We start from the raw sequence: 24497 nt of genomic DNA on the forward strand, positions 1-24497 counted from the left end.
CCTCCACTTCGGTGGTCTCCATATGGAACACCTCTCCACCATGAATGCTTTGTTTCTTTGGGGAAGTTTGAGTTTCCTGATGGGCCAGTCCAGGTGGTGAGTTCAGTTTTATGGCCAAGGAGGTGGGGCCTGCAAATGGGAAGGAGTAGAAAAATCAGAGTAAGAAAGACACTTCCAGGGAATAGAACATTGGTTCATAGTATTTTCTATTGGGTGCTTCCATGTTGCCCTCTGTCGGAGCCAGCTGCTCAGTTATATTTATTCATAGTTGAAAGCTAGTTGAGGGCAAGTATCAACAAATATTCAACAAGCCTTAGCCTAATTCACCAATGGTTAGCTGAGTCAAGAACCTCATTCCCTTGGTGCTGCAGTGCTCTGCTTTCAACCTGTGATGGGCTGAGTTCTCTGCTGCTTGGCACTGACCCTGAATACTGATCCTCCCCACAAGGTCAACTGCTATATTTGATGACAAATACGCCACCTGAGGATCACAAGGCCAGGCCCAATGTGACTACTCATGTCCCACATGTTAGAAAGGTCTTCCTTTAATTGAGATTAAATTTAATCTTTTTGAGAAATAGAAAGCTGCTCTACTCCAGCTTCTTCAATATAGAGAATGTGAAGCAAAGCAAAGCATAGTGTACAGAGTCATGGAAACGGGCACCTCAGGGTTCTCATGAGGACACACGTCATGGAACAGTTTTATGATCAACTTCATGGTGCTATCAAACTCTTGACAACTTAGGTAACTTCATTGCTGCCCTGTTTCTGGCCTGCTCACATTTCCTCCTGTAAAGCCCAATTCTGTTTTTCTATGTAAACACAATCTGCAGTCATTGTTACATCAGTTCCAATCCATTGTCATTTACTCTTTATAGTAATTTTAGATATTTTTTACTCTGCAGGATTTTCAAACTTTAGAAATACTGTTAAGAGAATTCCATATGGGAATTCTTTCCTAATTGATCTAATCAATCTTGTTGAACTAATCTTGTTGAGCAAACAGCTTTCACAGATTTTTAACACATCATTAATGAGGGAGACAGGTCTATATTATAATAGTTGAAAGTTTCATCTATACATGTGAAATACTGAAGTGTGTTTGCAAATGAATGCCAAACTTTTCTTCCTAGTGGGGGAGGGAAGACCACTGAAACTGCCTGGACAAACTTTATTTCCTGTCTCTCCATAGAGTTCTTTGGAATGTCTAGGAGGAGTCACAGACTTTTCACATTTTGCCACATGTACTTTATCTTGCCTCTTTCCCTAATTCAACCTTTCTGAACAGTTTGAGAAGAGTATTTGTGTCTCCTACCCCTGTGCACTTGATGCCTTTACTGTGCTGTGAATTGTCCAGGACAGCACATTCTCTCCCATAACCCTGGAAAATTCCTACATTCAGGAAACTAACATGGACACAATACTTTCCTCTAGTCTATAGCCCAATTTCTTAGTTGTCCTGTTGTCATCCTCCATGCTTGGTTTAAGTCCAGGCTCCCACAGTTCATACACTTATCACATCTCTTTAGTCTCCTTTATAGTTTCAGAAAATTTTCAAGTTTGCCTACTTCTGAAACTTAGAGACAAACACTGTGGCATTTCTGTGTATGTGTGTGTGTGAGTGTGTGTGTGTGTGCACGTACACATATGCACTGCTTCATTGGTGATTATGTCTTCAGCTATTATGTGAAAAGCCAACAAATCGCAAATATGTGGCACCAGGCCTACAATATAGAAATAGCTGTCAACGTGTCTGCCCTGCTTACCAAATTGAGTCAGTCTAAGAACTTGGCAGGCAGGAGGTGACTAGAACTTGACAGCCTTCGAAGGAGGGGTCGTATCCATGGGCTCTTCACTGGCAGCCTGGGAGGTTGGTGGTGCTGATGCCCTCTGTGCCAGGGTGGAGGCCGGTGAGTGGTCCTGCACTGGCAGCGTGGTGACCGTGGGGGCATTGGGAAGAGAGGCTCTTTGCTGTCCAGCAGGGTTTCTAGAAGCAGGCTGAGGGGTGGGTGGTGGGACAATGGAATGGGACAGATTGGGGTTGGGTTGGGAGAACTGACGGGTTGGGGGGCTGGGGAGGACTGGTCCCTTTGCTGGCTGCCTGTGCTGCCTATGGCCATGGACATTGCTGTCACTGGATGCAGGAGAGGACAAAATGACCGCCATGGAAGGGGGAGTGGTGTCCATGGCCATGTCCTCAGGCAGCACAGCGGCATTCTGGGAAAGGTGAGCCGATGACATGGCTATTAGGGTGGGAGGGACACTCCTAGTGGAGTGCTGGCCCTGGGTATTGGGGTTTGGGGTGGAAGGGACAGGAGTGGGTCTTGGGAAGGAATGAGGAGGAGGAGGAAGAGGAGCAGCAGGGCTGGGGAGGACTGGTCCCTTTGCTGGCTGCCTGTGCTGCCTATGGCCATGGACATTGCTGTCACTGGATGCAGGAGAGGACAAAATGACCACCATGGAAGGGGGAGTGGTGTCCATGGCCATGTCCTCAGGCAGCACAGCGGGATTCTGGGGAAGGTGAGCCGATGACATGGCTACTAGGGTGGGAGGGACACTCCTAGTGGAGTGCTGGCCCTGGGTATTGGGGTTTGGGGTGGAAGGGACAGGAGTGGGTCTTGGGAAGGAATGAGGAGGAGGAGGAAGAAGAGCAGCAGGAGGAGCAGCCAAAGAAAAGGGAACACTAGGAGGAGGAGCAGGAAGGGGAAAAGGAGGAGGAGGAATAGGAGCAGGAGGAAGTGGAAATGGAGAAGGGGAAGAGGGAAAAGGAGGAGGAGGAGGAGGAGGAGGAGGAGGAGGAGGAGGTGGAGGAAAAGGATAAGGGGAATGAGGAAGAAGAGAGGGAGTAGGACGAGGAGAAGGAAGAGGGGGAGGAGGAGGAGGGGGAGGAGGAGCAGGAGAAAAAAGTGAAGGAAGAGGAGAAGGAAATGGAAGAGGAGGAGGAAGAGGACAAGGAGAAGGAGGGGGAGGGGGAGGAGGATCTATGCACATGGGGGTTGGGGATTCCATTCTGGAAGAGTTAGGATTGGAGGGGAAAGGGACCTGGGTAGGAGGTGTGGGAAGGTGAAACACATTAGGGGTAATTCCAACATGGGGACTGGGGCTGAAGGGAGAAGGAGGTTTCCTGGGAAGAGGCAGTGGAATATTAGATGAGGGGGAAGGTGGAGGGATGGGTAGGTTCAGGGGCCCAGCAGGCTGGAATTCCATTGGGATGGGGGAGGGGTCAGTGGGTGGGGGGAGGGGGCCTGCATTCCAGGTAGGGCCTGCAGGTGGGGAGGATGAGTGGACAGTGGTGGTGCAGTCCTCCAGAGCCTCTCTTCCGCCCTGGGCGACCTGTGTCTCAGGCTTCACGTGGTTACTTCTGGCACTCTGAACCCTCCTCAGGGTGCCTTTTGAACATAAAAGTGGCCGCTTTGCAGGTGGGGGCAGCCCATCCTGATGCCAGGCAATCAGTGATGGCAGGGCCACTGGCATGAGCAGCTTTCTTTTATGCGGCCTCCTGGAAGCAGCAGTTAGTGGGGGCCAACCCTGGGATAGAACACAGGTGGGCTTCAGGCCCTGCTCTCCCTGGATGGATGGGGAGGCAGACAGGCAGATCCACTTCTTGGGCGACACGGGGGGCCTCTCGAGAACACTATTTCTCTCTGGGGGCCAAGAACTGGCCTCCAGGGTACTGAGGTCTCCCTGAGTGACCTCCTCGGTCTTCTTCTCTTCCTCGTCCTTCTCCTCCTCCTCCTTCTCCTCCTCCTCCTTCTCCTCCTCCTTCAGCTTCTCCACATCCTCCTCCTCCTCCTCCTCCTCTTCCTCCTCCTCTTCCTTCTCCTCCTTCTCCTCCTCCTCCTCCTCCTCCTGGTCCTCCTCCTCTTCCTTCTCCTCCTTCTCCTCCTCCTTCTCCTCCTCCTGGTCCTGATGGTTCTTCTTCTTTTGTGGATGTTCCTGGGCCCTGAGCTCAGCTTCCTTAGCCGCACCAAGAGGGCAGCGAGCAGCTGTCATGGGCCCCTCAGCTTGGTGGATGAGCTGAGGAACTGGAGGCAGGAGGCGTGGCCAGCGCCCAGGAGGGGGGACCCTTACTACTGTCCAGGGGCCGAACATCCGGGAGTTGTTCCTCCATAGCACAGGCTTTTTGGGGAATGGCCCCCAGGACGCGGGCAGCAGGATCCCCCTACAGAGGAGAGGGCCTCTGTCTCTGCCAGCAGCAGGAGGCCCCCCGAGGTCGGGGATCCTGGAGGAAGCGCCTGCTGGCAGGGCTGGGGGGAGCGGCAGGTGCAGCGGGGTGGGCCCTGTGAGGAGAGGGAGCCTCCCGGGCGAGGCGCAGGGGAGTTTGACGGGCCACCAGGGCCCTGCGGCGCAGCCTGCGACCGCACTTGGTGAGAAGACTGCCCATGGAGGGCACGGGGGCTCGTCACTAGGCAGAAGTCCACACTAGTCCAACGCTGGTCAGCACAGAGCAGCTTGGCTGAGAAGCCAGCTCCTCCTTGGACCAAAGGCTGAACTGGAGTTTAGCCTTTGTGACGTGTGGATGGAACCTGTGACGCAGAAAGGACTTGGGCCAAGGCGGTTGGTCAAAGGGAGGCTCCAGGGTGAGGAGACCCCCACCCCCACTTGGTCTGAGCTTAGGCTCCTCCTGACTCTGTGCTGCTTCTTCTCCCACACCCACCGCACAGTTATTCTCACCCTCCAGAGGGTCATCCTGAGGCTGCTTTCCTCTGGGTTACTTAGGCAGTCATTCCACTTGGCTCCAAAAATCTCTCCACGGTTCTACTGGACATGACTCTACCCGTCCAGAGTCAAACCACCATCGATAGCCCCAAGATAGCTCTATTCAATTTTTCCTCATTGAGTTAGCTATTTATTAATTTCAGTCTTTGCATTTGACAAAGAACCATTTAACTTATGTTAATCCTTCCATTTGTAGTTTTCTAGTGTATTAATTTTTGATTTTATTTTAATTAAAGATTGTTTTGGGTTACTTCAGGTACATATTGGTTATATCTAATATATTTGCATAAATGGTATTTAATTTTTTTTCCTTTTGTTATGGGGATTGAACCCAGGGGTGCTTAACCAGTAAGCTGTATCTCCATCCCTTTATTTCCTCTTTAATTTTTAATTTTTTATTTTGAGACAGGGTCTCATTAAGTTACTTACAGCCTCGCTAAATTGCTGAGGCTGGCTTTGAACTTGTGATTCTCCTGCTTTAGCCTCCTAAACTGCTGGAATTACAGGCCTGTGCCTCTAAACTCAGTTTTCATTCTTTTTAATTGTTAATCAAAGTACTTGGTTGAGCATAGAGGTGCAGGCCTGTAATCCCATTGACTTGGAAAGCTGAGATGGGAAGATCACAAATTCACGTCCAGGCTCAGCAATTTAGCAAGGCCCTGAGCAGCTTAGTAAGACTCTGTCTCACAAAAAAGTAATAAATAAAAAGGGCTGCAGATGTAGCTCAGTAGTAAATCATCCTTGTGTTAAATTCATGGTACTGGACAAACAATTAAGTGATTCTTTTTATTAATTCATTCTTAGGAAATTTTCTTTGAAGCACTGCTTGAGTTGTATCCAGTAGCTTCTGTTAAGTAGTGCTTAGGACTATCACTGCTAGACACATGTACCTGTAATGCCATAGTTAATATCATTATTAAAAGAACAAAGATTTAGACTCATAAATTTATTTGGAAGAATATTATATCAAGTATTTAGGGGAGGAAATCAGGTCAAATTAATATAAGTTGTGTAAGTGTTTAAAAAAGTACCACATTGTATATATTGTTTGATATCTTCAACACATTGTTTCTGAACACTGTCTTTTGAACTAATAGCTATGCTTAAAAGGACTGATGTAACCTTTTACCACATGTTGTTCCTAAAAAAAGAAAAAATATAAAAGAAAATCACTGTTATCTTTGGCCTCCAAAAGTCTTTTCAACAACAATTTTAAGAGAAGCTGACTATTTTAACATTCATAAGGGAGAAACCATAGTTTACTTTGTGGCAATGTATTTCAACTGAGCATTTACCTGATAGGCATTAAATAGTTTGGCAAATGTTTGAAGATACATTAATAAGAAGTAGTGCATTGTTCTCATGTATTGTTATTCAAGTTCAAAATACATTTATAGAGAACAGTTACATATCCAGCCCTGTGCTAATTCATCTACATTAGCTCATGTGGTAATACTCCTAACAATGGCTAAGATAGGTGTTGACTGGCCTTCTAAATTTGTGGAAGTTGAACCTCAAAGGAGTTATGTCCTTCTTCTAGGTAAAAAGGGACATAGGTGAGAATCAATACCAGAGCCACTGACGCCTACTCTGGCTCTTGCTAAATGGCAGGTGCTCTGCAGTGGGTCTGCTCACTTGACTAGAGGGCAGGTGATAGGGCTTAGAGCAGCAGAGCACCCCAGGAATCAGGAAGAAGTCACTTGAGAAACATCTAACCTAGGATTCTGGAGGGTGCTCCAAGATGTAGTTGGAGGCTATGAAAAGCAGTTGCAGCAGGCAGGGGGAGAGATGGTGAATGGTTCAGGATATCAACAATTGTGCATATAATGGAGGTTTTGTTTTATTATGTTTTACTTTAATATTCTGCAATTGAAAACTAGTGGACTTAATGGCAACACTGATGAGAAGAAAAGGCAGAGGCAAAATAAAAGGAAAGGAAAGGAAGGTAGTTTTCAGAAGCCACAAACATTTACTATTAGGGGATATGAGATATTGAGGTATTATCCCATTCACTCTACTTCTTCATCGCTAGGGAGAATAATTCTCAAACTATTCTAATAAGATAAAATACCACTTCTATGGGTGTAATTATGTCTTCTCACCACCCACAATTTCATATATTGATGCCCTAACCCCCAATGTGACTGTATTGGAAGACAGGGATATAAATAAGGTTAATCGAGATCATAGGATAAACTACATCCTGATTCTATAGAACTAATGTCCTCATATGTAGAGATATCAGTGATCCTACTCTCACTCCACCAACTGAGGACACCATGAGAAAACCAATAGGAAAAGCCTGAACCTGACATGGACAGACCTTGATCTGGGACTTCCAGTCTCCAGAACTGTGGGAACACATTTCCTTTGCTTAGGGTACTCCATTTGCAGTATGTTGTGGTGGCACTTTGAGCTGACAGATGCAAGCACTTCATATTTTAGAATAGTTTCATAAAACTAATTAGAACAAAAAATTTAAAAATATAATAATAATAGTAACAACCAGTTCATAGATGATATAAATCACATAAATAAATAATGCTAAAAAAGAATAGTTTCCTAAAATTAGAACTATTCACTAATCCCTTCTAAGCACCAGTGGCTTTGGCTGTGACCAGCTATAAACAAAGGAAAGGTGAGCAATGAGGTGAGGAGGTCTTTCAGAGAGTCTCACTAAATCAGTAAGCAAGCTCTTTATTAATCTCATGTACCCATTGTTCAGAGTGCAGTTTTAGTCAGTGTTAAGGAACCTCTGGAAATTTAATGAAGATATTTGACAAGACAAATTAAAAGATAAATTGAGGATAGCTTTGTGTGGAGTTGTATGTGGCATACAGACTTACAAAGATGTGATGGTTAGGAGACATTAGCCATCTTTAAATGTGATGTCAAGAAAGAAAATCCTTCCTACACACATATCATCCTGGAAACACAAGGTCATAAGTAGGCCAAAGGTTTAGGGCCATAATAAAATTCATTCATTCATTCATTCATTCATCCATCCATTTAGGACTCCCCAAATATTTATGAAGCCCTAGTGTGTGCCAGGCCTTGGGCTCTGGTTAGGTCAGGAAGCTGATCACTTAGATTCTCTAACTTACATCATCTTTACCTCTCAAATTGCAAACCTTTTGGTTGATCTTCTTGGGTTTCTGATTCTCTTGGGTTGTATTGGCCAGAGCTCTTTGATAAAACCTCGTTTATGGTGCCCCTTAAGATCTTCACTATCAAAGTGAGGGGCCCAGCAGTAGTCTCCAAAAAGCTTCACCTTTGCTTCATAACCTCAGGAAGTATTTTTGTAACCAGTCAGGATGGAGAATCCCAGCTGGGTCTCTCTGCGCCACTGATGATAAGCTTTATTGAAACTGCCCTTTATGATTCTGTAACATTTGTGCCGATCAGGTATTCCTCTGTGCTCATTACAAGGGCAGAAGGACCATATTTTCTTACACAAATGCTGCTCTTATTGGAGCTGAGAGGGAAGAATCATGAAAGGAATACCAGTTCATAGATGCTATAATTCATGAAAGCCCAACAGTGCCTTAAAAATTGGAGAAAAGATTAAAGGCCACCCCCCCAATAATGGCAGTGGCATTGCTATAAATACATTGGCAGATCTGTCCTTTTCCAGCTCTTCAGTGTCTTGGGCTATGGAGACTGTCTTAAGGCGCTTGTGTCAATTTCAAAGCTTTCCTCTGGAAGCTTAAGCCCTTCTTAACAGTTCTTTAATAGTTGGAAAGCGGAGTTGGATTCCGAAACTCCATCACTCAGACATTTTGTAAAACTGATGTTATGAAGATTTAAGCCAAAATGTTGGCACCGCCATTCTTTTCTTCTTCATCTGCCACCGTGCTTGATTCTCTAGCCCCCTCAGACACTCATGTCATGATCGATCCGGAATGGGACTGATCTGAATGAATCTCAGCACTGTGGAGTCATTTGTTGAGATTACCCGAGAATAATCTCCCAACTCAACTCTTGAGAAAAATCGATAAAAAGCTCATAAAACCATTATGCTATGACTTGATGTCACTCTGCCCTCATAAACACCTTTTAGCTTAAAATCTTTAGAAAACTAGTTGCGGTTCTGTATTTTCCTCCCTAACCAATCTGGACAAATAAGTGAGATTTTATTCCCTCTATTTAGTTAGATTTTTTTCCTTTTCCTCTAACAGGCTCACTAATCAGCATATTTGATTTACAAGAGAAAGAAGTTAATTTGGGGAATATTTATCATGAAGGTCTAATATTGCAAACAGAAAAGGAAAGTCAGAGTCATAAAAAAGGGAAGCCATGAGAGAAAGGGACGTGTGGAGAAGGAAGGTGGAATCAACAGAGATCAACTGCTAGATGTAGAGGAAAGAGGAAACCCAATGGGGAGCCTTCAGGAAGACTCTGTTTTCAACTATTCCAATAAGAAAGGAGGGTCTTCTTGTTGCCTGAGATCACTACAAAAACTGACACTGTCCTCCAGTGTAGGATCCAGGATGTTTCTTCACAGAAGCAGCACCAAACCAACACTCCCCCCTAACGTGCCCCCCCCCAACCCTGTCCCTATGGAAACTGCTAATAATGGGTCATTCCGTACCCTTCACATATGTGAAGAGACCTAGTTTAAATAAATCCTGTTTTTCTTAGGATCATAAAATGAAGTTCAAAGAGAAAGTGTCTGGCCCTTTAATAAACTAGGTGTTAAAATAGAAGCTTCTCTCACTAAGCAGGAGGGAGGTTTTGTTAGTGGGGAGAGGGTGGCTAAGGAGCATCTGATGGGATCTTATCAGCTCTCTTTTAGGAAGAGCAGTTCAGAGCCTTTGGCAAAGACAGAGGATCAAAGACTCAGAGCTCTACCAGCAAGGAAAGGGCCTTTGTGGGGAAAAATCAAGGGAAACTGGAGTTCTGGAGTTGTTATGGGGGAAACCCCACCTTGAAAATCACATGCCCAGAAGAGATAACCCAGGTACTGAGTCATGGTCCTTGCATGAATCTGAGCCAGGGGAAGTAAGTGTCCTCTAAAGGCAAACTCAGCTAACCATTTAGATAACCAAAGCACATGATGATCATGTATAGTTAATTTCTACTTAGGTTTTTTTTTTTTTTTTTTTTTTTTTAGCTTTTGAAATACAGATTATTGAGGTAGCTTCTAAGACAAAACCCTTGGGGGATGTTATTCTTGAGAGCTCTTTTCTAGACACTTGATGCTGCCTTAAAAGAGAGTGTACTTAAGCATAATCTCATCTTAATAATTTCAGAGTATCACTGTAACATCTACTATTTGCTCCTGTTGCATTATAATGTAATTTATTGGTTGTGCCACAGTGATGGGAAAGATGCACAGTTAATTACAAATCTGAAGACACTCACTATTAGCCAATCTTGAGTATGGTAGAGTGCAGAGGATTATATAAAAGGGTTGGTTATCTTTTTCCATCAATCACATTTAAATTTAACAGCGACTACTCAGAGGAGCACTTAGGAACTCTTCCCTCCTTTACCTTCCTCTTCAATTCATCTCTCACCTCCCTTCAGCTTTTCTACCTCTGGTCTCCCTACAGGACCCTCTCATTCTGTTTTTTGTTGTTAATTTTTTTAAAAATTGTTCTTTTTAGATATACATGACAGTAGAGTGTATTTTGACATAATATACCTACACGGAGTATAACTTATTCTAATTAGGATCCTTTTCTTGTGGTTGTACATGATGTGGAGTTTCACTGGTCATGGATTCATATATGAACATGGAAAAGTGATGTCTGATTCATTCTACTGTCCCATCCTCCTTCCCTTCCCTTCATTCTCCTTTGTCTAATCCACTGAACTTCTATTCCCTCCCCGCTTATTGTGGTTAGCATCTGCATATCAGAGAGAATATTCAGCTTTTGGTTTTTCTCTTATCCTTTCAAAGGGAGCAAATATATTAGCTCCGAAACACTAAGATAGAAAGGACTTTCTGCAAATACATCTTCTAGACAGATCAATGTTTCTTTGCTTATGTTTATCACTTTCCTAGGTAACTTAAACACAGTCTTTTGCTGAAAAACAAATCTCTAAGGCCCTGCTAAGACTCCTTCCCTGCTGGGGAAAGAATGAGGGAGTAGAAAGGAGGGAAAATTCGGTGCTGCCACCATTGTGATATTTCCAGACTTTCTGATGCTGAGAGATTTGTGTATGGATGACCAAAGATGCAAAGATGGGTCACTTCATTCTCCCCTGAACATCTTGAACAGGCCAGGGCGACCTGATATCCTTCCTTTTGTGAAAGCAGTCCATTGCCTTTGGCCATGAAGGAAGTAGATCCTTCTCCTTTGTCCTGAGCTTTTCATTTCTGTTGTTTCTAAATGTGTGTCCAACATGGTGCTGGCTGCTGTCAGTATTGTTGATTGGGGGGTAATGTGGGTTATTATGAAAAAAATAATGAAAATACAAACAGGAATATAATTAATTTTAACTTGAGTGGGTAAAATTAAAATGGCCTGGCAGACAGAAATGGTGAGAAAGGAAGAGGTGTGGGTTGAGCCTTGAAGAGTGAGTGTAATAGCACTAGAAGAAGGTGGAGGTGGGGCAAGCAAAACCTGGGGAAGCCATGGGAAAGTCAGGCAGTTGGACAGTATGTGACCATGGGAGGACTGTAATGGATGGGAGCAGAGGAGATGAGAGTGGAATGAAGTTGGGTAGATGGATTGGAGTCCGATTTCAGCTACCTCTGGAAGTCAGATAGAAGGGCAGTGTAGAGGTATTAACCTTGTGCTGCTCAAACCTCATGCTCCACAAATTTGGGGCATCCTCCTGAAGAGTTAGTATTACAAAAATATTTGGGGCAAATTATTTTTTAAGTCATGCCCTAAAACAAGCATGCATGTAGTTTATAGTTTGCATGATTTGAGTAATAAAATATGTATATCTGAAGAAATTTGGGCTGAAATTTGACACCTTCACACACCCAGATCCTTTTTTCCAGCCTGGTGTGTACTGGTGGAAGAGTTTGCCTATTCATTAGACAACAAGAAGTGAGGCCTCATTGCCCTAAGCTGTGGCCCTTTGAGTGGAGCATCTTTCTGGTGCTCTGAGTATCTTTAGGTATCACTCTGAAAGCTGATCTGACATCTGGTCTAATAGATCCAGATGGTTATGCATCACATTTATATTGGCCCATGCCAAAACATTATTGCTTTATCACTAGGCTTAATATCCCATGATAGGGCATTTGTGTAGTCCTTTGTAGGTTGATTTGCCATCATTCTCTTAATAGCCTTAGAAATAGTATTATCACCTGTTTTTATAAATGCAATGACATGTGGCAGGCGTTGTAAATATGTTTGATGAGTTCTTTGAAGAAAGTATCTCTGTTAGGACGTGGGTCCTGGCTGGCAGGAGTTCCAACAGCCACAATCATGTGTGCAGCCCTTTGTCTTGGAAGAGTGCTTCATGTCACACGTGATCTGCCAGCCTCATGGGAGGGATGCTGACTTTCTTGATTCAATTCTCCAACTCCTGTCAATTGGTGCTTTGCTGGACAATATTTCATGACAGCTTTCAGCTCTGTATTTCTTATGAAGAATTTAACTGAAGCAAAACAGAATTTAGATGGGCAATTTAGCCTTGCAAATCTCTTTCTGTCTCTCAGTCTCTGTCTTTCTCTTTTAGGTTATTTACAATGCTGGCTCACTAATAAACACAATCATGATTTGAATGAACAGAATCACATGGTTTTATCTAACAGAGTGTTTTATATAATAAAATATTCCTTACAGTCTTGAAACTTCACGAAGCCCTGTCTATCTGACACCAACTTCCTGGAAGACTCATTAGTAATTAATGAAATCACTAAAAATGGTCCATGGTGACTGACACCCTCCTGGCAGCCGAATCTCCTCTTACACTTTGTTGAAATGCTATTGGCTCCATAGGTTTGATTTGGGGGAGTAGGTTGGGGAGGTGGAGAGGGAGGGAGTTTGATTACATACAGTTTTACAACAACCCTCAGTGAGAAGGGAAAGCTGTGAGTATATTCCTCCAAGTTTCTTTACTTAGGAAACTGCTGGGAGAAGTTTTCTGAAAATTCTTTCATATATCCAATGCTAATAAGAAGATTTTTTAAAAAAGAAATACTGCTAATGTCGTCGTTCTACTTAAATGATATTGGGTGGCTCAAGTCAATAACCAAAGATGTAGTGTTGAAAATCACCCTCCTTTTTTTTTTCCTCCCGTTTTCACACATTTCTTTCTTTCTTGGCATTGCCTAGATTTATTCTCCTCTTCTCCCTTTTAGGAACAGAATTTGGTATAAATAAATGATAACTGAGAAAATGGTATAAGCTGAAGAGTAAATGTCAGTTTCTCTAGTCTCCTACCGTAGGATAGGAGATAACTTGTTATAACAAGCAGTTACCCACAAGAAAGATGGTGGTTTTGATGGATGTTATTCAGTTTGAATTTAATAATAAAAAAACACTTCTTTTTGTTTCTTTAATTATGTCACTAAAAAAGGAAGGAGAACCCCCCAAATCCTTTCAGACTACTAGTGCACTCAAACTGTTAACTCAAAATAGGCTACTTTGTCAGAGTACTGCCCACAAAATGGAATTCTGTACATTTCATAGCCAAATGAATTTAAATTGTATGGAGCTAATATTTAATGCAAATGCAAGTACCAGTGGAATCTGCATACTTAATATGTATCCTCTAAATCTCAGAATTAAACAGTTGATCTATGGGACACAAAGGGATCATCCTTCTCTCAAAGAGAATATTTTATGACCAGGCAGTTAAAAAGGCACTGACATAAACAACTGTTTGCAACTCTCTCTCTCTTTCCTCTTTCTCTCTCTCTCTCTCTTTCTCTTTCCTCTCTCTCATCTTCAAAAAGAAAAAGGTACACATAAGGACATGCTGTTTCAGACAAAGCATTTTAGAAAATCATTTGATATGTTTTCCTTTTTCTTTAGGGACAACCAAACCTTTGATAGTTGCCCAAGGGAGTTTCTATAATTTATTTATTTCTTTATTTTGGCATGAGGGGAGGGCCAGTATGAACAAAACTCCTCTTGGAATTGGAAATAATACTACTTCCATTATAGAAGTGTAATTTATGATTTTTATGCCATGACTAAATGGACCAATTTTTATGGGACTATGTCAATTTTCAATGTTTCATTTAAATTTAAATTGTTAAAATTCTATCATTGTACATTTGTAGGAAGTTTACCTAGATAAAGTAGTAACGTAGAAAACAATTATTTTGATACATTCCTTGTCCTAGTTTTTGATTCCTAATATACTGTCACTCTCTGACAGGCCGTGATTTAGAAAGACACTGTGGAAGTAACTGAATGTTGGAGGTGAGACCTCTCAAGAAAAGCATGTATCCCCATTCTTTCCTTTCCTTCAAACGCCTGAGGGAGAAGAAAGACATGGAGTGAAGAGCTGCCTCATTTTCCTGAGAGAAAACAGTGGTGCTGAGAGCCTGGTGTGACTTCTGTACCTGCAGCATTTCCTAGTGTTCAGTGTTGAATCTCTGGCTCCCAGACTCAAGGGTGGATCCCCTCCCCACTCCACCCAGTTGGGTGAGCATCATAGTGAGATCATGATTCCATGAAGCTCAGAGCTGTGCACACTTTATGTTTTGAATTACGTTTTATCAGTCAGCCTGCTTATTGAGAGCTATGTGCTGTCTGTGGAGTTATAAAGATATACACGATACTATCTCTGTCCTTCCAGAGCTTGGAATGTACTTAGACAAGCCAGGCATGTACACATGAAATAGGGACTCACTATACCAGGTGGTGGAGGACATGCTACTGAGGATGCAGAGGAGGGAAAGAATTACAGTTGTATGACAGGCTGGAACTGTAGCCTGTCAAAGAAGTAGGGTCCCAGTTCGAGAAGCTTGGAGGCCTAATTTCTGATTGATCTGGAACTTGATTATCTATTTTTGTGGTGCCAGGGGATGAACTCTAGGGCCTCATACATTCTAGTCAAGGGCTTTGCCACTGAGCTACACCTTCAGCCCCAGGACTTGATTACCTAACAGCTTTATTTCAAAGACCCTTTCTAAATTATTTTTTTCCTCTTAAGTTCAGCTGCTAAATAATGTCCTTTCTATGTAGTGAACAAATATATTTAAAGGGGGGAGATCAAAACTTGGGCTTTATGATTCTCTGATGAATAAGGAAAAGCTGTTTCCACTGCTTGGTAGGTTGGTTCTCCACTCTCTTCTTGCTTTGACTGATAATGTGAGTTTAAGCAATTAACTGAAGCCAGATCAGAATAAGCAAAACCAAGAGTCCCAGCAGAATAATTAGATCAAGGATGCCTGTCCCTTGGACATTTCCATGAGGACAGTGAAAAACTCTAGACTATTATAGACTTCAAGAACAGCTCTTTGGAGATTCTTTGAATAGGGTGCAAAGGGAAATTGCCTACTTATGTTGGGGTGTTGAGTGGACTTGCAGGGAAAGAACTGACAGGTAAACTCTAGTTTAGGTACATAATATGTTCCCAAACGATCTAAAATGACCTTCACATGCCCTCCAGGATGTAAAAATATCACTATATTCCTTCAGCCCTCAATCTTGCTCTGCTTTCCAAAGCTTGTCTGACACCAGCAGAAACCCCATGGTTATAATTCTCTCTGCCCTCAGGAACATTTACCAGTAAGGGGGAAAATAAGGCCAGAAAATTGTTGCTATGAGCTCTGTTTTGTGGAAGTTAAAATGCTAGAGCGAGAATCTGATTGCTTCATAGCTCCACCTCTCTCCCTCCCTCTCTGTCTCTCTCCTCCTCTCTCTCTGCCCAATCCACCCCCCTTCTCAGTTCTCTCTCTCCCCCAACCCCTACCTTTTCCTACTCTCCTCCCATCCCTCCACTGGACTCTCAGTTCTGCCCCCACACCAGGCCAGAGAGAGCCTTACAGGTTGTCAATGAAACATGGAATTATTTCCTTTGATGGCTTAGATAATAGTAGCAACCAAAGCAATGAGTGAGGTTGGCTGAGACCAATGCAGTCCTGCCCGGGACTGGAGAGCCAATCACAAGAGCAGAGGGCGGGGCGTCGGTACCAGCAGATAATTGCTAAGTGCATCCCTAGCACAGTTGGTCTGAGGTGCTGAAAGGTCTGGCTGCAGAGACAGGAATGCTTAATCCTCAGCGTGCTCCATCCCTAGAGCATCCTTCCACCACTGGGCAGGGCAGCAAGCCTCTAGGCAGCAGCCCCTCTGCTCTGCGGAAAAGGTACCTCTGTCTGCGTGGGGTGGGGGTGGGGGGCGCTCCTGCATGTCGGTTCTCAGTGGCTTGCAGTTTAGCAGAGGCGCAGGGATTGCAGAAAGAAAAGTTTAGGGGAGGAAATGTGACAAAGGTAGGAATCCACTGTCTTTTGTTGGGAGGAAAACAAGCTGACAATTTGGAAAACTTCTGCGCTGTCAAGAACTGGGCTTGTTTACTACTCTTAATTAGCTGCACTCAGATCTGTGGGAATCGGTCTGATCTTGGGCTAGGGAGCCTGCAGGATTCAGGTGTAGACTCCGGTTCGCTGGGTGAAGGAAGCTAGACCCCAGGATGTGCAGTTTTCTGACCCCCGCCCCCCACCACGGACGATTCTGTGACATATCATTGGAAGGATGGTTCTGATAAATGTGATTGGTTGGTTGGGTGTTCTGCCATAGGGTCTACCCCGTCTACATTACCTTGACCTGCCTTCCCCAAACTATTGTGACCTTCAAGTTCAGTCTTTTCTCAAACTTCTGTCTCCTTCTCACTTCTGCTCCTTGCCCACTCTGCCTCCATTCATTTTATTCCATGAGAAGATACATTTCCTGGGGTCTGGGGGCCTGTCCTGTTTGACCTGGTGAGCATCTGCGTGTCACACAACTTGGTGAGAAACCAACACAATCTTTGTCAGAGGAGGAGAATCGCTTCATTGATTAGCTCCGGGAAACTCTGACAGACTTTCCAGGTTTGGTGTGTCCCCCCAAAATGGGGATGGAGCTAAATTTTATCCCATGTGTGGCTTACACCCTTACCAGAGAAGTGTCCATCCTTGAGCATCCTGACAGCTCTGTGAGCTGAGGCTGGTGGGAGGGACAAGTGGTTCAGGGCTGCCTCTTTATGGGTGCGCAGGTTGTTTAGGTACGCAGGTGCAGAAAGATGGTGCTGAAGTCACCATCCATACTGCTGGTAATAACTGCTCTTCAAGTAGAAAAGCTCACCATGGCAGGTAGTGGTTCAGTCCAGCATCATCTCTGAGCATTCTACATTGTAGGACCATAAGGTCTCCCTTGCTCTGAGACCTACTTTGGGTCCTGTGGAAAACTCTTTTTCTCCAGCTTCTGCCAGTGGGAGATGTTAGGAAAGCAAACCTTTAGGAAGTGGTGTCCCTGTGAGGGAGAAGGTGATGCACTTGGGTTTGAACTTCTTTCCTGCGTTTGCTCACACAGCTCCTGTTTTCACAATGGTTTGAAAAAATAGCTGTCTGACTTTTTGTTGTGGGTCAGGATGCACTCAGCTTTCTCTTCTGCACATGCTGTCTGACAGTAAACAAAACCAACTTGCAGGCCTGCACAGTGTGATTCCTTTGTGTTCTGGGGACCTGGAGTGGAAACTAACATTTGGTCAAGGACTTCATCCTCTGTGGTCTTTCTAGGGCATGCGACCCCCAGGGAGCCCAGAAGAGGCAACACTAGCCCACGGTGGTCTTGATGGCAGACCCCTTGGTTTTCATGAAGACAGTAATAAATTAGAAAATGCTTTTGAGTTTGAGGGGTGTCTAGGACCAGGAAGCAGGAGCCGAACCAGTGATCCCTTCAAGTGATGCTGATCTGCTGGATTTCTACAGTGATAGAGAACATTAAAAGTAAGGCATTTAAAACAGCTCCTGAGCGGTGACTCATGCACTGAGGAAAAAGGCTGGGCTGGGGGGTGGGAGCAGAGGGAGCTTTGAAAAGTACAAGTGGGACACACTGGCGCACTTGCTTTTTCTCCCTCTCCTCCTCCTCATTCCTTTTCCTTGTATTTCCCCATTTGGAACAGAGATCATTAAAATAACAACTTACGCTAAAGAAATACATATATATATATATATATATATATATATATATATATATATATATATATAGGAGCTGAAGAATAATTGACAAAACATAAAACACCATCATTGCCATTTCACCTTGGGTGGGTTGGGGTGTGAAAAACCAGGATCCTGTGTCTCTGCTGTGATCCAGTTTGGAGAATTTAATTGCTGGTGTCAGGCTGATTAACTCCTTGTGAAGCTTGGTGCCTGTCTGTGTATAAAGAGACTGACTGATGTTCAGGAAATTAAATTTATTACTTCTCATTTTATCAAACATGATAGCTTTAGCCAGGACCCTGTATATAAGCACCATTCAGAAATCTAGCATTTTTTTTTCCTTTCCCCAACTAGCCCAACTGGGATTTCTCTCATTTGACCACTGTGGTGTAGGTAGAGAGGTTGCATCTCCTGCTTTTCCAAGCCCAGTGCAATTTACCTGGCAAGTAAATGTCTGATCCCTACTTTCCCGACCTTCTGTCTTCATCATCCTTTCTGTCATGTCTTTTTGTCCTACACACATTAATAAATAACCTCTTTGCCAACCTGATTTGCTCTTGTCATTTTGTGCCAATTTTGCTGTTAAAGAAAACTGTCCCCTGAATAAGATGGAAAACATATTGTAATTTTTATCAGAAAAGTGCCTTTTTGTCTTCTCTTTTAAAATCTAATTTTGTGGTTTTGGGGAAATCAAATAAGCACATTGATTGGGTTAGGTGTTTTGGTAAATGCTGTCACAATGTTTCCTTTTTCTTTTGTGGACGTCTGACTCCCCCACTGATCCTCAGGGAGGGTGTGTCTGGAGGTTTGAAGCAGTCTGGAACATCCCTGAAAGTTGATGAGATTGAAGCACAATGTGCTCCTATTTATTCCAAGTGGGGAAAAGGCTGTTTTGAAATCTAGGCTCTGCAATGTATTCAACACACTCTGTTATTGTCCCCCACATTCTTCACTTAGGAAAATTTTATGGGCAGAGTTTTAAACAAATAGTTCATCTGACTCATGCTTCCGTATACTCACGTGCCCCTTCCTTCCTCTGCCCCTTCCTTTCACCTTGATGCAAGTATCTGAATAATCATATTCATTCTTACACCGCTTGTTCCTCCTTCCCTCTGGTTCTTCTTTCCTGTCATGTAAGGGCACCATCAGGTTGAGATTTGCTTTTAGGTGCCCTGCTCACCTTACTTGGGAAAAGAGTTCAGCAGAATACTTTAGGAATTGTGGAATATTCATAGGATCCAGCCTAGTGGGAGCAATGAGGTAATCTTTTCACCAAGTTCTGTTCTACTGCAGATCTTGCAAGAGTACCTGGGGCCTTGCAGGTGACCTGTGTGAGGCAGACAGGGCAGATATATCAAAGCCTGGGGAATTCCTACCAGCACAAGGCTCTGCTGCTCCACCCTCCTGAGGCCTATGTCCTCCCACAGCCTCACACCCAGCCCCGACTGACCTTGGAAACATTAGCAAGCAGCTCCACTGGTCTATCATTCTCCCAGGTTCTTTGTTCTCTGTTTTCTTGTCTATCAATAGTTGGAAAAGATTAAATCCACTCATTCATACTAAGGTGTGAACAGTGAACAGTATTGCCAATTAGAGAGGTATTTGAAATCTTTTAAATTTTTAAATTTTTTACAATTTTGGGATGCTGGAGATTAAAACAAGGGCCCACTCATGCTGAGCAAGTGTTCTACCACTGAGCTACACCCCCAGTCCAGTATTTGTATTTTTCATGGAAATTAAAGATGTGCGTAGTAGAAATTCAGACATCTGCTAGTGGGACTGGGAAGATGGTTTGAGTAGACAGCACACTGGGAGACCGTGGCTCTTTGCTTTTCAATTAAAGGTAGTTACCCACATTGAGGACACACTGTGGCCACTCAGGGCTTTGTGGCAGTATTTGATGTCTCGTGCCTGGAGCCTGATCCCTGAGACTTGACCTTGGACACTGAATTTACTTACCCTTTTTGACCTTCAGTTTCCCTCTATGGATAAAGCCAGGGGCTTGGACTATGTTCTCATTATACTCTGACCATCTCTCTCAATCTTGCTACAGAGCCCTATAGCTCTCTGTGGATGCCACAGCTTTATAAAGATGTGGAGCTTGCAGAGCTACCTTCAGTGTGGGCCACAGTGACCGGCGATGCTTTCAGAGTTAGAATCCATGAAGGCAGGTCGGAAGGAATGGTGTATGTTATGCCAGAAGAAAAACAGGCTGAGGGGTGATGTCATAACTGATTTTGGTTTAGGAGGGGATGTTAAATGGAGGATGGCGACCAGCTGTTCTCCATCTCCAGTAAGGATTGAACGAGAGAAAATAGACTGAAATTGCAGCAGGTATGAGGAAGAATTTTCCATCAGCAAGAGTTTTTAAAAAGAGAAGGTTGTGGAGCCTCTGTGATGATCTTTAGGAAGTGGATAAGCTGGAGGTTTTAGCTGGAGGAGGAGTTAAAGGGACATGAGGAGGCTGGGGCTGCACAGTCTAGGGATCCATGCCCTCTCCCAAAGAGGTTTTCTCCAAAACCTTGCCCTTGCTCTGGGCCTATTGAAGTCACTGAAAAATCAAAGCCCCCCTGGGTGAGTAAGAAGGGAATACAGCCAACCTGTGCTTCTCCCACTCCCGGGCATGGAAACCCCTCAGTCTTGCTGCCATTGTGATGAGCAGATCCTGTCTATTGCTTGGGGAGGTCCCATCAAATCTAATCATTAATTTCCAGATGTGGCAAGTAAGGCCCAGAGAAGTAAGAGGCTTTGAAATTGCCACACAGTGATCTGGTGGCCAAACCAGGACCAGAATCAAGGTTCTCCATCTCCCAAGTCGGTGTTATTTGCTTCATAGCATCACTGCTGCCACTGCCCAGTAACAATACAGCAATCCCTGCCTTGCAGCCACCAACACCAACACCACCTGTGTGGTCTCCCCTAGGAAACCACTGCATGCTGCATGAGGATGTCACAGTCTTCAAGGGGCAAACCTATTCCTCAGTTCCTCACAGGTTTATGAGTGCCTCAAAGTCAGTGGACATTATTGCCAGGAAAATAATGACATCGATGCAGATAAATGAACTGTAGAAATTCATCTCTACTCTAACAGGATGACCCATAAAAGTATTTCACCTCGATGTGGAAGGGTCAAACTGAACCCACAGAGCATGTCACAGGAGTTCTAGCCTGGACAGGGTGAACCTCAGTGCCTGTTCCTCCTTACTATTGCCTCAGTGTCCCTGGACTGCAGAATTGCTGCTTCTTGAGAGGAACTGCATTTCACGTCCCTTCATGCCCACCTTCATAAGTAATCACTGAGGATCTCCAGTGGATATCATTTCTTCATTCAGTTATTACAATTTCATTCTTAGCCCCTTTGAGTGCTTTTTACCTTATTTCCAATGGATCTAAAAAACTGCCTTGTTCGAGTGTCGTATGAAAGAAGGAAATTGCCTTACTACACACAATGCAGCCAATGTGAGCTTGAACCAATTTGCAGAGGAAGTTAAGAAGTGTGGAGTTACCCTAAGAGTAAGCACTGAGGACACTCTTCTTGTGGAGAAAAGAGGCACCAATATGCTTGATTGCACTGTTGAGGATGTTGTACCATCCTCCAGCCAGATCACTGTTGACTCATTAAGTTTGAACAATTAACTTCCATGAACCACATGGCTGTTTCATTAGTGCTTGTTGCATTTGAACCTTGGGAGAGCTCCAGTGCTGGGTGCTTTAGCATTAATTGATGGTGGAGTGAAGTATGAAGATGCAGCACCATCCCTAAGACAAAGGCAGTGTGGGACTCTGAATAGCAAACAACTCTCATATTTGGAGAAGCATGAACTAAAAATGCAGCCATGCTTCAAGGGCTCCAGTGAGCATAGGAACGACTGCTGCATTCAGTAAGTCATGGTGCTTTGGGAGTGTAACTTGGGATGGGACCTAACTGTTTTTAAATATTATCCAAAGTGTTGCTGTCCTGGATGTATCTATCTGACGGAGTTTGCAAAGGAGTATTGGAAAGCAGTTTCACCAGGCTAAAGATAGACAGAATTTCTCCCTGTATGTATTGGTGATGATCAACCTACTTAGATATGGGGCAAATAATTCTTACTGTTTGGCAATTAAATGTGTTATGCCTTGGGTATAAGTTTTCCCATAGCTCATGGGAGACAATGCAGTAATGCTCACAGTGAAGTAATTAGATTATGAGAGCTGTGTCCTAACAGGGCACTAATCCAGATGGCTTAATCATTTGAGATGACTAAGGTACTATGTGGTAACTGCTAGCAGGTGATGTGACTCAGGAAGACAGAGGTCACTGGGGGCATGTCCTTAGTGGCTATATTTACTCCCTATGAGTTTGTGTTCTCTCTCTCTCTCTCTCTCTCTCTCTCTCTCTCTCTCTCTCTCTCTCTCTCTCTCTCTCTCTGCTTTCCTGCTGTCATGTACTAGAGAGCTTTCCTTTGATGTATCCTTCTGCCATGATCTTCTGCCTCTTCTCAGGCCCAGAGCAATGGCAACAACTGACCATGGACTGAATCTTCTGTAACTATGAAAATGACTTTTTCTGCTCTAAATTGTTTTTGTCAGGTATTTGGGTCACAGTAATAAAAAAGTGACTGCCAAGAAACTTACTCTTCATTTTTTTCCAGACAGAAAAAAATACTCATTTTATTTTAAAAACTCTCGTGAAATTGTTTTCCATATGACATCCCATTTAAAAATTTAATGTAAACCAACCTGTGGGTTACTCAAGATATACAGAATTGCACAATATGTTTACAGATTCTAGAAGATTTACAAGTATTATTCATTAGGTAGTAACGGTTTGCTGCAATTTTTCCAGAACATATTCCATAGTAAAAGAAAGGGCATATATTGGTGTTCTTCTATAAAAATTCCTAACAAATGGAAAATGGCAATTTTCCAGAGAGAAGATTTGTTCTTGAAATAGTTTTCTTAAGCAATTGGGAATATAGAAAAGGTTGTAGATATAAAAGAATTATAACAATGTGTAAGTTAGCATTTTTCTTTTACATTATTGTAAGAACCATTAAGGTAAAAGGTTTATATTCATTATAAAACCACTCTTAAATCTTATGCAAATAATATAACATATGAAAAATATTTCTGCAATGAAAATTACCCTTTAAAAAATATGTTGTATACATGGAAGAAAAATTTCTTGTTTGCTACCTGTGTTCAAATTCCAACTGATCAGTCAGGCAAGATGAACTTTGAGAAACACCAATCACAGTGTATGTTAGAGTATCTATGAAGTTTTGGAAACTGAGAAATATTTTTACAAAAGATCCAGGAACTCACTCATTTTCTAAGATGTGTCCCAAGTGGCCTTCAATGATCTTCTCCATGAATGCTTGTTAATCTGCTTATGGAACACATATGCAGAAATTCTGGAATAACCAGAATCAATCAGAAGAAACACAAGACTTGAGGATATAGGATCTCTCTCCATCTTCCTTAGCAGGCAAGGCCCTGGTCCCAATCCCATTTTCTGCAAGGAGTGCAGGAGTCAACCCAGAGGCAGACTGACTGGAGGTGGCCCTGGGTGGATGGAGCTTGCCACGTTCCTGCTGCACTGACCCTTCTCCAGAGGAGCCTCATCTTCTTTTACTCTTCAGCAAGCCTCCTGGGGAAATACATCTCTTTCAGACTCAAAGGCACAGAAATCACACGTTGGAGCAATGTTTTGTTGGCATTGACCACTGTCGGGGCTACTAGACAAAATTAGACATAAGAGGTGCAAGGCCTTCTTCAGTGGTGTTCTCCCTGCCTCCTGGCAGCAGGGACTCAGGCCAGGGCCAGAGCATACCTGAATCCTGTTGCTCTGAGGATGCGACACCAGCAAGCAAGGCCAGATTGATGTCTATGTAGAGCCCGCCCATCTTGACTGGAATCCCTGAGCTTGCTGTTCTGGGTTGGTGCCCCTCCTGCACCAGCCATTACTGGGGCACCTGCACTTGAGGCTGTTGGATGCGTTGGAGAAGAAATATTTTTGCTGCAATCCTCTTAGAAGAGGTGGCAGTTGGAGTCACAGAAATGCATTTATTGTTATGAGCAGAGCAAGTCTTTGACTTATTTACTTATTTACTTTGTTTCCTGGTTTAAACTTCTTTTTTTCATATCAAGTGGTCAAAGCACCCCATGAGTTTCAAGTAGAGTCCAAAAGCATTGCATACAGTTTCACCCTGAAGGTTTCTGCACCATAAGGTGGTTGTGGTGTGCCAGTTGGCACAGACAGTCTAAGCCTTCATGGTGAAGGCACATGCTTCTGGCTGATGAGGGGTCAGCTGAGGCCATTAATCTTGTTGTAAAGACTTTTAGTATGGGATTAGCTACCACAAACTTTGTGCGGGCAATGGCCAGTGTCCTCCAGATGTCCACAGAAGCTACAATTCACACACTAGGGGCTCTCTGCCAGGTTCTCCAGCAGGTCTGCACTGGGTTACTCAGGAACTGGAATAGGGCTCCAGGAGCTAAGCAGGTATCAGTGGTGCACTCATGTAGAGTGAGTATGGACTCAGTATTGGTGGTGGTAATAGTGGTATGTCTGGTTCAGGAGCTATGCCATAGACACTGAGCTGTACTTGTGCTCCTGGCTGCTCATGGGCGCCAGGGTGCACCTGCCATTGCCTCTCGTGCTGCCAGAGCCCTTGTTTACCACCACAGTTTAGCCTCCAGGATTGTGCCATTGGCCATGGAAGGGCTTGGCCAG

The 24497-nt window shown here is 43.7% G+C and overlaps 1 long non-coding RNA gene and 1 pseudogene across 3 annotated transcripts in view; one reads left to right on the forward strand and one right to left on the reverse strand.

Annotated features, from left to right (window-relative positions):
* The window catches only part of LOC144370342 (uncharacterized), a 115655-nt gene that overhangs the window by 36170 nt on the left and 54988 nt on the right, over positions 1-24497 (forward strand). The window lies entirely within an intron of this gene.
* The window catches only part of LOC144370642 (transcription factor GATA-6-like), a 32305-nt pseudogene that overhangs the window by 6688 nt on the left and 1120 nt on the right, over positions 1-24497 (reverse strand).

The sequence above is a fragment of the Ictidomys tridecemlineatus genome, chromosome 14, assembly GCF_052094955.1.
Source record: "Ictidomys tridecemlineatus isolate mIctTri1 chromosome 14, mIctTri1.hap1, whole genome shotgun sequence".
In the NCBI taxonomy this organism is placed as follows: domain Eukaryota; kingdom Metazoa; phylum Chordata; class Mammalia; order Rodentia; family Sciuridae; genus Ictidomys; species Ictidomys tridecemlineatus.